The sequence below is a fragment of the Xiphophorus maculatus genome, chromosome 19 (genome assembly GCF_002775205.1).
Source record: "Xiphophorus maculatus strain JP 163 A chromosome 19, X_maculatus-5.0-male, whole genome shotgun sequence".
Taxonomy (NCBI): domain Eukaryota; kingdom Metazoa; phylum Chordata; class Actinopteri; order Cyprinodontiformes; family Poeciliidae; genus Xiphophorus; species Xiphophorus maculatus.
The window spans coordinates 12,020,887-12,031,898 of NC_036461.1; positions in this window are offsets into that span (position 1 = coordinate 12,020,887).

Here is an 11,012-nt window from a genome sequence, read left to right on the forward strand (position 1 = left end):
TTTTATTATTTATTTATTCCTATGCTCTAACCATAAAAAATGAAATGTAAAAAGGACGAGCTTTACGCTACTAAAGCCTCATAGCATAACAGACCTCACAGTTGCACAGCTCAACACCTGGGACAGAAATGTTTTCACATCTTTTTAAATGTGTTTCAACAGAGATATAACTCACAATATGGCAGCAACATTGATGCACAATCCAGGCGTTCATGCGGCGTCAAGTCTTCTATGTGGCTACTCTGATCAACCAAAAAGAGTAAGGGATGATGACAAAAACACTTAAGAATCATTAATTCAACAGGGTTTGTTAGAAGTGCCAGTAAGTGTGGGCCCAGTCAATTATTTCTTCATGGGTTTTAAAAGCAATCAATACTTAAATCCTTTTGACACTTCTTCATCAGAGTTGCATATTTGCAGATTTTTATTTCATATTTTGAGACTAACATGTGAAAATAGGTTGAATGTTAGGAAAGGTAGATGAGATAGATCTCTTTTTGGATTAAACAGAGGTGTAGAGGTTCATTATACTTTTGAGTAGAAGTAGTGCTTTAACATTATATATAATCTACTTCAAAGCCAAAACCAAACAATTTGCATCTAGAAAGCATATAAACTTCTCAGCATAGCATGACAAATTTGATCACTTTGAAGAGTTGCATTTAATTTCTTTAAGTGTAAATTATAACTGCAGATATTGCTTTTAGCTTTCAACATAAAGTAACTGTACAAAGTTATCTGTTTACAAATTTAAACTATTTGTGATTGAAAAATACAAACATAGTTAATCTGCATAATAAACAATTTGAACTACTATTGCAGTTTCTACAAGGAATTTGGTGTAAATTATAATAGTACCTATCCTGTTTAAATTCAATTTAATTTTGGGGTAGCGTCTTAACTTCCAAATGACCCCGTCCCACCCAATAATCAACATTCTTTCCAGACCGCAGCTTTATAAGGAGGTGCTTTACTATGAGAGTGTTTACACACACCAGCCCAGATGGCAAGCAAATTCTTATAACTGTGATTACAAAATTTTCATTTGAAACGTTTGTCTCTTTTGATGTATGTATTATAACATATGTTGATTTTTTTTTTCCTTTTTTCAAATTTCAAGTAAGAATCTTGTATACAGGGGTCATGTTTGCACAGAACACATGTTCCGGTGTTTTATAGTATGTTTCAGGAAGGACACAGTTCTGTTTGCTACCAGAAGGTGTCACTCTATGTTGTTTTTTTCAATGCATATGTAGTAGAAACAGTATAAAAACGGAGACAATTTGGTCCAATTGAATATTTCAGAATGTTTCCTATGCATGCATTTAAATATCAGAGTGTTACCAGCCCCATAAAATATGTCTTCTTTTAATTCACCAAATAATACATCTTCCAACATCACATATATAAAGACTAAAAGATGAGAATAGAAGGATCAGGAAGTGACCTTTATTCTGTCCCCTCATCTTGAGGTCTGGGTATATTTGTTGAGCAGCTTTGCTTGGTAGATTCTCGGCAGGTTTCACGTCAGGACACACAGAAATCTTAGGGAGGTCTGTGTTGTGCCCCCTTATCCTCCCACCCATCCTCCATATCCACCTTTTCCCTCCTTCCCTATATGTTTGATATCCATTGGCTGCAGACCAAACAAGCAAACAAACAGAACAACAAAAAAAAAAAGCCATCAATCAGACAAGGTTGGCCTGGGCTGGAGGGATGAGATGGGGAGAGATCTTGTTTGCTCGGCAGGCCAGTTCCATTTCACTGTGATGCCAGAGGAGGCCCCCCAGGACATGGCTATACCCACACTTGTGTTTGACTTCCAGGGGGGATCAAGGCAGTCCTCAGTCCACACTGACACATCATCTTCTGACCCAACGGGATGCCGGCTGCAGCCACAGGCCCCGTAGCCTTTACCCAAGCTGGTCCATTTCTGTTCTGTTTGAGAGACTTGTTGGTGTGCCATTTAACAGGTGACCTTTTAACTTCATAAGGCTGTCTATTAGCCATGGTCTGGAAACTGAGAGTCATTAAATTAACTGACTTCAATGTAAATCTTGAAATTAATTAGCAATGTAACATTTTCTTGTGTAAAGTCTATACTATCACGTAATGTTGTCAATGTACACAATGTGCATTTGTTGGCCTTGTCATGAATGAGCATTTCTCCTTCCCTTTGCTACGGGCTGATTATATAGTGCCAAAGTGTTCACTCCCCTTGAATCTGTTGAGAAAAGCATTCCACAAACTCGGCCTTTGTGGAGGAGTTGCAAGAAGACAGGCAGTGGTGATAGAAAGCTACAAGAAGCTTGTCTGCCACAAGCTATTCTGAAGACTAGGCAAACATGTGGAGGATGTTACTCTGGTCAGATGAGAGCAAAATGAAACTTTTTGGTCTACATGTAAATGTGTGTCAGAAAGGAAAACACTAAACACACTATTCGCATGAGGAAACATGCTGTTGAAAGTAATATTTTTATCTTCAACAGAGACTGGAAAGTTGGATGGAGTTGAATACAACCCAGTTCTGGAAGAAGACTCGAGACTGGGGCAGAGGCTCAACTTCTGCATGAAACATACAACCAGAGTTCAGAAGAATGATGTAAGTCGGTGTGTATTCATCCAGTTGTGAATTTTTGGGATATCCTCCACAGAATGTGACAGGACTTCGGTGTTGTCCTAAGAAAGACCAAAAATGAGAAACTTTAGATGTGTAAAGTGAGTGATGACATACCCCAGAAGATTTGTTATTGTGGTGAAAGGTGGCTCTGCAAGATAGTTAAAACATTTTTCAGTCACAGAAAACACTGGAAAAATATACTTTTCGTTCCTCTTCAAAATGATGCTGTAATATTGTAATGCGACAACAACAAAAAACAACTTCTTGTACCCTCTTGTACGATACTCTTCACTCCTCTGTTCATTGCTCTCCAGATGCATCAGCAGTAAGACTTCACACTCAGGAAGCTTTGAAGAGCAAAATAAAACAGTGGTAATGAGAAAATTAAAAAGGCCATTGTTATTTCCCCCTAATTCTGTGTCTGTTATATTGTAGTAGTATTTAGCTTTTTTTCTTTTTAATCATGTATAGATAGCACTCTGTAGTTGCAGAAATGTTCCACGCAAATAAAATTACATTGCCTTCAAAGTTTATGTTTTTGGTCCAACATTATTATAATAAGAAACATTTATAAATGAGATGGCTCAACTTTCCAGACTTTCCTGTGGACAAAAAAATGAGAGCTCAGTGTGTGGCGGAGCATCTTCTGTTTCACTTAGAGATAGAAACTAAAGCTTTGAATTGTTTCCTGGTCTCGGTAAAATGCAGATGGGGTACATAGGTGCGTGTTTGACTTCTTGACTCCAGCTGTGCCTTGAAATTTCTCCTAACCCATCCCACCGACCGGTTGCTGTGTGATTCGCCCTGCATGCCTGTTGCAAATCACCCAGGCACAATACGCAACCCTCCTTCTCCACCCTCTCCTCCTAAAATGGTCGGTCATTGAACTCTCAGGCAAGTGGCAATATTTGCTCACCTGAAACACACACATTTTGCCAATTGGAGCAGGGGTGGGCTCTGAGGCTGGGGAAGGGCTCCACAGTGCAGCTGTGGTCCCAGAAAAAGACCAAGTCAGGAAGTTTTCTAACTGCCTGTAGAGGTGGGGGGCACTCTCTTGCCACTGACCTATTGTATCTTGAAGGAGGCAGGGATAGTATTTGTTCAAAGCTGCAGGAGGCTGATGAGGTGCTAATCTGCTGAGAGGCTGTGTCGTTGGACCCCAGTTCCCAATGGCCTGTTAGCTGTCGGGGCCCTGTAAAGGAGGCACAATTTATGGGCCCCAGCCCAGGACTCAGCCGTCAGAGTCCACGGGTAAGCAAACACAGATTGGACACTTATGCTGTTGCTCTGGAAGGGCAGGCTTTAACACCGGGCTCCTGGGGTGACACGTAGGCAGCGCCTCCTCATGACTCTCCCACCCCACCTCCCTCTGCTCCTCTGTAAACACGACAAATTAGCCATCTGCATATGGATGGGCTCTCAGTCCATGCAGGGAGAAGGATGACAGTTCAAGTTATCCACTCTGCCGTAATGCAGACCAGAAATACATTTTCATTTGTCTCTCTCTCATGTGTGCGAAAAAAAAAGCAACAGATGTCAAGGTAGGTAAGATGTTTTTGGTATTCTGTGAACTGAAATGAAAGTGCAGGAGCATTTCAGCTGGGTTCAGGAGTCAGAGGTAATCCCAAACTTGAATTTCCCCCTCAGTCTCGAATGCAGATAAGACAGCAGCAGATGTGACCCTGCCTCACTCGCTGCCTCTGAGGCTGATGGGAAAACAAAAGGCAACGTGGAGCACTTTGAGATGACAAGAGATGTGTGCTTTTTGTCAAGGTGGTTATTCCAATCCACCATATTGAACTCGCTGCAATCTCTCGCACCCCATTAACTAAATCAAAATAAGATTAGGGTTGCTGAATAATTATTCTGTCATGGAGAGGATGCCACCATTTGTCCCTGTCCCCAGAGACACTCAGCATTATAAAGACAATTACTGATTCACAACTTTTTAATCATGAGGCCCGGTTTGCTCTCTTGTCCGCTCAGACAGAATCTGACAGCGTGGTGGCCGTGTGTGAATGGCAATAGCTCATCATGGATTATTGGGTGGGCTTGATTGTAGTGATATTTAGCCACAGAGCTTCCCATGGGAGCCTGGCTCTTTAATTAACATAGCACCACTGCCCTCCCCTTCGGTTTTTAATTGCCTTCAGTCTGCGATTAAATGTGTATTGACTCTGCAGTTGGTCCACCAATGAATAACAATGTGCTGATTTGATGATATTAAACCTTCTTGCTCCAATACACATCCCTGTGGTTCTGAGAAAGTTTTAGACAGCACAAGGCGTCAGAGCAAGTGACTTGGGTCACATAGTATACATTGGGTGTCTTATTTAGAGCCGCTTTAAAATCAGATAGATGTTTGAAGTAGATTTGTTTCAGACAGATTCAAGCAGAAAGTGCTTAAAAAAAAATAAATTTCATGGATTTGCTTTGATGTTCATCTTTTACTTTGTGGTCCTCCTATCCATGAAAAGAATCAAAAGTTTTAAGGTGGTCATATTTCTACCCACTTTACTGTTTTGCGGTGGTTTAGATTATAAGTTCAATTATTATACAGAACTACTAATACAAAGAATTACTACTCTACTGTAACTGTATTGGAGTTTGTTTTTGTTTTTAACTTTGGCCACTTTTTTCAATTTTTACTCATTGATGCATCATCATTCAGTTGGTGCATCTTGATTCCAGTTTCTCAGCCAGGCTGTTTTATCTTTGATAAGTGTTATGGATTCTGGGTGAGTGGTGTCTGGTAAGAACGTTTCTAAAATTTATAAAAGTTACAGTTGAAGCCAGATGTACATGTATGCTGAATAAAAATACACAAACCCATTTTTTCTCACTTTCTGAAGTTGAATTAGAGCAAACGTTTCTTGTTTTAGTCTAGGTAGAATTATCAAGATTATTTCTATTTGCTAAATGCCAGAAAACGTGGCATAAACGTGTTTTTTTTTTTCTTTTATAGAAATTTCTTGGTAACTTTCCTTAACTTGAACAGTTTACATACATTTAGTCAGTATCAGGGATAACTGCTTTTTTCAAATGTATGATTTGGGTCAAACTTTTTGGGTTTCCTTTCATAAGCCTCTCACAATAGTTTGCTGGAGTTCTGTCTCATTCTTCCAGACAGAATTTGTGTAACTGAATCCATTGTGTAGGCCGCCTCACTCGCACACACCTTATCACAACTTCTCCATAACTCTGAGATCAGGACTTTGTAATGGCCACGGCCACTTTGTAACCACCTTGACTGCTAGCTTAGGGTTATTGAAAGACCAATCTCTGCCCAAACTTTCACTCCCTGGCTGATGTTGCTTCAATATTTGTACGTATTATTCTTTTACTTATGATGCATCTAATTTATGAAGTGTACTAGGTCCTCCTGTAGCAACAAATTAAAAAGTTAAATCAAATATAAAATGTCAGACCAGAGGATTTTTAGTTCCATTTAGCTTAAGGTTTTGGTTGAAATGGTTAGAATGTTAAAAAAAAAAAAGCCTCATGTGGGGATTGTTTTGACCCACATCATGTTGTGGGACAAAAAAGCCCCACAAAATGATACGGCCACCCCCATGCCTAGTGTTATAAAACAATATCCCAACCTTTAAAATTGAACAGTGCACTTTTGACTTCACCATCAGAAAAAATAAATAAATATGACACCAGTGCAACCTATGCATGTCCTCCCACTTAAACTCACAGGTGAGGTGAGAACATTATTCAGAGAAGCAAGTAATTAGGCTGTGGTAGCTCTGGCAGAGCTACACAGATCTGCAGCTCAAATGAAACAATGCTTTGACACAACTATCACACTGAAACAAATGTTCTTTGAACCAACTTTAACCTCCTGAGACCCGGGCTTTTGTGTGATGTGCATTTTTTATGTCTCCTTACTATTTGGGATTAGTATGACCTAACTTTAGTTGAAATTAAATTTTAGCTTTCTATGTGCTCTTGAACTATGTCAAAACCAATGCCCTCATATGAGGACAATGGGTCTGTTTTTGCATATACATTTTCTCCTTGTCAGGACCCAATTAGCCTAAAAATTAAATTTTAGCTTTCTACAATAAGTGGTTATCTCACAACCCAATGTCCTCAGATGAGGACATTGGGTCTATCTGTGTGACGATAAGACCATTCAATCAATGTTATTATTTACATCTGTGTTTACAAAAATGTAATGTCCTCATATGAGGATGCAGGGTCTCAGGAGGTTAAAAAATACTCTAATTTGTTTTGCTGAATTATTCAAATCAGATGTATAGCTTGAGCAAAACTAATAAAATCAGCTGTAACAAATTAGAGCACTTTTTAAAAGTCAGTTCAAATATTCATGTTTTACAGTGTAATTGTATATACCACAAACTGGCTTTGATAGAAGGCTGGCAGGAGTAAAGCCATTGTAGAAAGAAAGTTATATAGCATCTCATTGAAAGTTTGCTACAAACCGTGAAGGGGAATATTGCAAAGATGACAAAAGTTGAGCTTTCTGATCTTCATTCAAAATGCTAAGCATGAGCAACTATGCCTGCACATCACCCTTATCACACCATTCCTGCAGCAGATTGGGGTGATGGTGGCATCATGCTTTGAGGATGATTTTCTTCACCATGGATGGGAAAGTTGGTCAGAGTTGATGGGAGGATGGATACAGCAAAATACAGACAAAATGTAAAGCAAAACTGTGGCTGTAAACACATTGTTGTGTGAAAGTATTGGGTCACACAACAATACATACGTACATTCATAAGTTGTATGAAGTTGAAGCATTACGAAAGTCTTTAAGCTAGTTATTGGTCAAACTCTCTGAATATTTGGTTATATATTTGGTAGGGGAGAGTCACCAAGCAGGGAACTAATATTTTCTGTGTATCAGTGAGAAAAAGAACATGAAGAAATATGCTACAAAACTCTATGAAGTTATTTAAATCTGCTTTAGATGTCAGTGACAGAGTTGTATAGTTCGGTGTCATCTAATCTGTGCATCTCTCATGATCCAACCTTCTTCAGTCTACTCCTGTGGTCTAACAGATAAACTGTCACCTTGTTTGATAGATGGAGAGCAGCAGTCAACACTGATCCCTTACCATGACAAGGGAGAAGTATTGAATCTGCAATGCCTTGGATACAGTCAACATAAAACATATCAAATGACATTCCTCCCCGCATTCCTCTCAATATCAAAAGGTGCTTATTTGAGGATATCCTTAGTGCGTTTACGCCTGTGTTTGCATCCCGACCCGCTGGGGCAACCGCAATAACTTTGGACTCCCTCCCACTGCCCCTCACTGCAATGAGTACTCTCGGTTTTTTTTTTTTTTTTTTGACCTACTGGGTTGTGTGCCTTCCCAGTCCGGACGCTTTTCAGATTCATTTCCAGGTAAACACGGTGTGGCCAACCGCAAACCTGCAGCCAACAGGCGTTGTCACAGCTGTGGCAGATAATGGCAAGTCCAAACTGCAGCCAAGCTCTGGAATGTTTACTGTCACCACAGGCAGGTTGGTTGGCAGTAAACATCTTTTTTTCCAGCACTTTCCAAAGGAAGGTTCTCTCATTATTAATTTTATTTTGACAAATTACTCGCTTAACCCCTCACACCATGATGCTTTGCGTGACCTTGTGTACGCGGGAGGAAAACAATGGCGTAAAAAGGGTCATTCTAAGTGGATCTTTTATTTTCGGTTGAAAAAAAGAGAAGTTAACACATTCTTGTCAACTACTTCTGGGTGTTCGAAGGAATACTCGAAGAGATCCGCCTTCCTTTCACAGAGCAGAAATCACCTTGTCTTCGCCTCCCAATTTTTCCCGAACCCAAGAAAACTTCATTGAGGGCTTTTGTTGCTGTAGGTGTTGCTCTTTTCGCTTATTTAACTGACTCATTAAACTTTCTACTCTTACTAGCTTTCCTCGTTGTAATCAAAGAAGTAATGACACCTGAATGTGTGAAATGTAACACCGGTCATTATAGAAGCTAACTGGTTAGGCAAGTGACAAATCTGACACAACAATCAGGCCTGAGCACGGACACCTTCAAGCAAGTCTGCATGGCTTAACATAATAATGAGAAAAATACATTAGGTGGTTTTTACTCCAACAAAAGGCCACCTTCAATTAATGCACTGTTTTATTCTCATACGCTTACAGAACTGTTATTTCTTTAACCTGTAAGGTCTGTGCTGTTAGGACAATGTTTGATTTGCAAAGTTGAAACCAAACAATGAGTGAAAAATGTTGGGCTAGTTTTTGAGTCAGAGAAGAGACAAGAAGGAGTCTCTGAACTTCAAAGACCTGCCATTTTGAACGAGCAACCGGATCTCTTCACTAAACACTTCACTAAACCTCAACCTCCTCATTAAATATGAAAGAAGGTGATATGGTGAAATTACTCTGTATAATAATCTTAATGTTTTTGAGTTCACTCCAGGGACATGTTTGTTTACTTAAGATAGCTTTACCCTTTCATCAAGAAGTTAGCAGGATTACTAACTTGGTACAACAGTCACATTTTGACCAAAGAGTTAGTCTTAATGTTAATAGACATGCCAACTAGCTATACTGTATGTATTTCTATATAAATGTTTGTGCATTTCCCCCCATATTATTAGTGTTTTATAATTTTGAATATAATTCCCCATTCCAAATTTTAAAAAATACTTTTTACTTCTACTGAATTTGTGTTAAAGTCAGATGGAAGGTAGCTCCTGAGTTTTAGTTGAGTTGTACAATGAATTTGGCTAAGAAAGACTGAACGACAGACAACAATCGGTAATCAAGAAACTTCCACCACTTTTGAATGAACATTGTGGAAGATGTGGGCTGATCTGGTGAAAAGCAAAACAGTGACTGAGAGACAGTCACCAAGAATACAATTCTGTTTCTTTAATTCATATATTAGTCCTTTGGTAATTCGCTTTGTGTGTTATTATTTTTTAACCTACTCCTTTTATAGCATTAACCTGAAACATTAGATACTTTCAGCTGCTCTTTTTGGTCTGGAAACCTAATCTGGTATTTTTTCCCTTTTTAGGAAATACAAATAAAAGAGAATTTATAAATCATGTGATTCAAATCATTAATTTGACCCTATTGCTTTCATGAAAAGTAATACATGTCATGCAAGTTAATAAGCTTGGGATGGTGTATTAAAATCAAATGACAAAAGTGAATTTCAGAAGTTTTGTGATGCTACTGTGGAGTTTGATTTAGTGGCTCATGTAACTCTGTGGCAAAAATGACCAAATTTGCTATCTTTCAGCATGTACTTGTACCTTTCATAAAGTGTATTCTTTCTCATTTTAAGATACCTTTACTGTCTTACTGATTCCTCCCTAAAGATGTAAACATAGAATCATTTAAATATGAGCTTAGGACAAGGACAGGCATTCGAAAAACGTAGCAATAAAGAACATAAAAATCATCTATCTGTTTCTCTATACATTTAAATAAAATGTTGCAACTCACTGAACCCTGTACTCAAGTCTAGTAAATGAATGATTAAAATATTATGGAATGTCTTTTTTGATGCAAACCTAAATTCTATTGCTTAATTACATCTTAATGATGGAGTGCGTTTAAAATCACCTCTTTTTACTGTAGCTCGTGGTGGCACAGGCTTGATCTTTTACTATTGCTGTCTACTTTTCTTTCAGATTAAAACAAACCGAATTTATAAAAGAACAATATTGTTTTGGCTTCTCGGGACACGCTTGCATTGAAAAACCAAACAACGAGCTGTGATCCAGTTAAATGAAAAGCAGCCTAAATACAGTCAAGTCAAACAAACAGAGGTTGAAGTTATTCCAGTCCTAAAAATATTCAGGTCATCGTTTTTGCATCTCATGTGAAAAGTTCAGCAGTTCAGTTACAGTTCGGGGAATGACTAATATAAAAGCAAACATCAATCACAGAGAGAGGGAAATAAGAAATGCCAAACAGGGAGATGGAGCAACTGCAGGGTCCTGTGTGAGGATTTTTGTTTTTGGTTAAATCTAAAATGTGTCCTTCACCCCATGTGAGAGGACATTGGCAGGTTGATGATTAACCTGTTATTAGCAACGTGTCTCATTCGGGGACATTATGTCGTTAAAGGTCATGGAAAAGTTTTACTATACAAGTTTTGCGCAAGGAAAATATAAAACGTTCCCATTAAATACCTTTCCATACATGAATACCCGTTAAATAAACAGGTAATAGAATATTGTATTTTTTTACCCATGGGTAGATAATGTCATTTTGTAATTTTATTTTTTTTGTGCTTTCTTTCTCTCTTTAATAGATTCCTCGATTGTGTAACAAATGCAAACAGCTGTGTGCGTTCGTGCATTCACACACGATTGCGACCTATTTTGGTGAATTTACGCAAGCGAAAAATTGGCACGAACAAGGAAC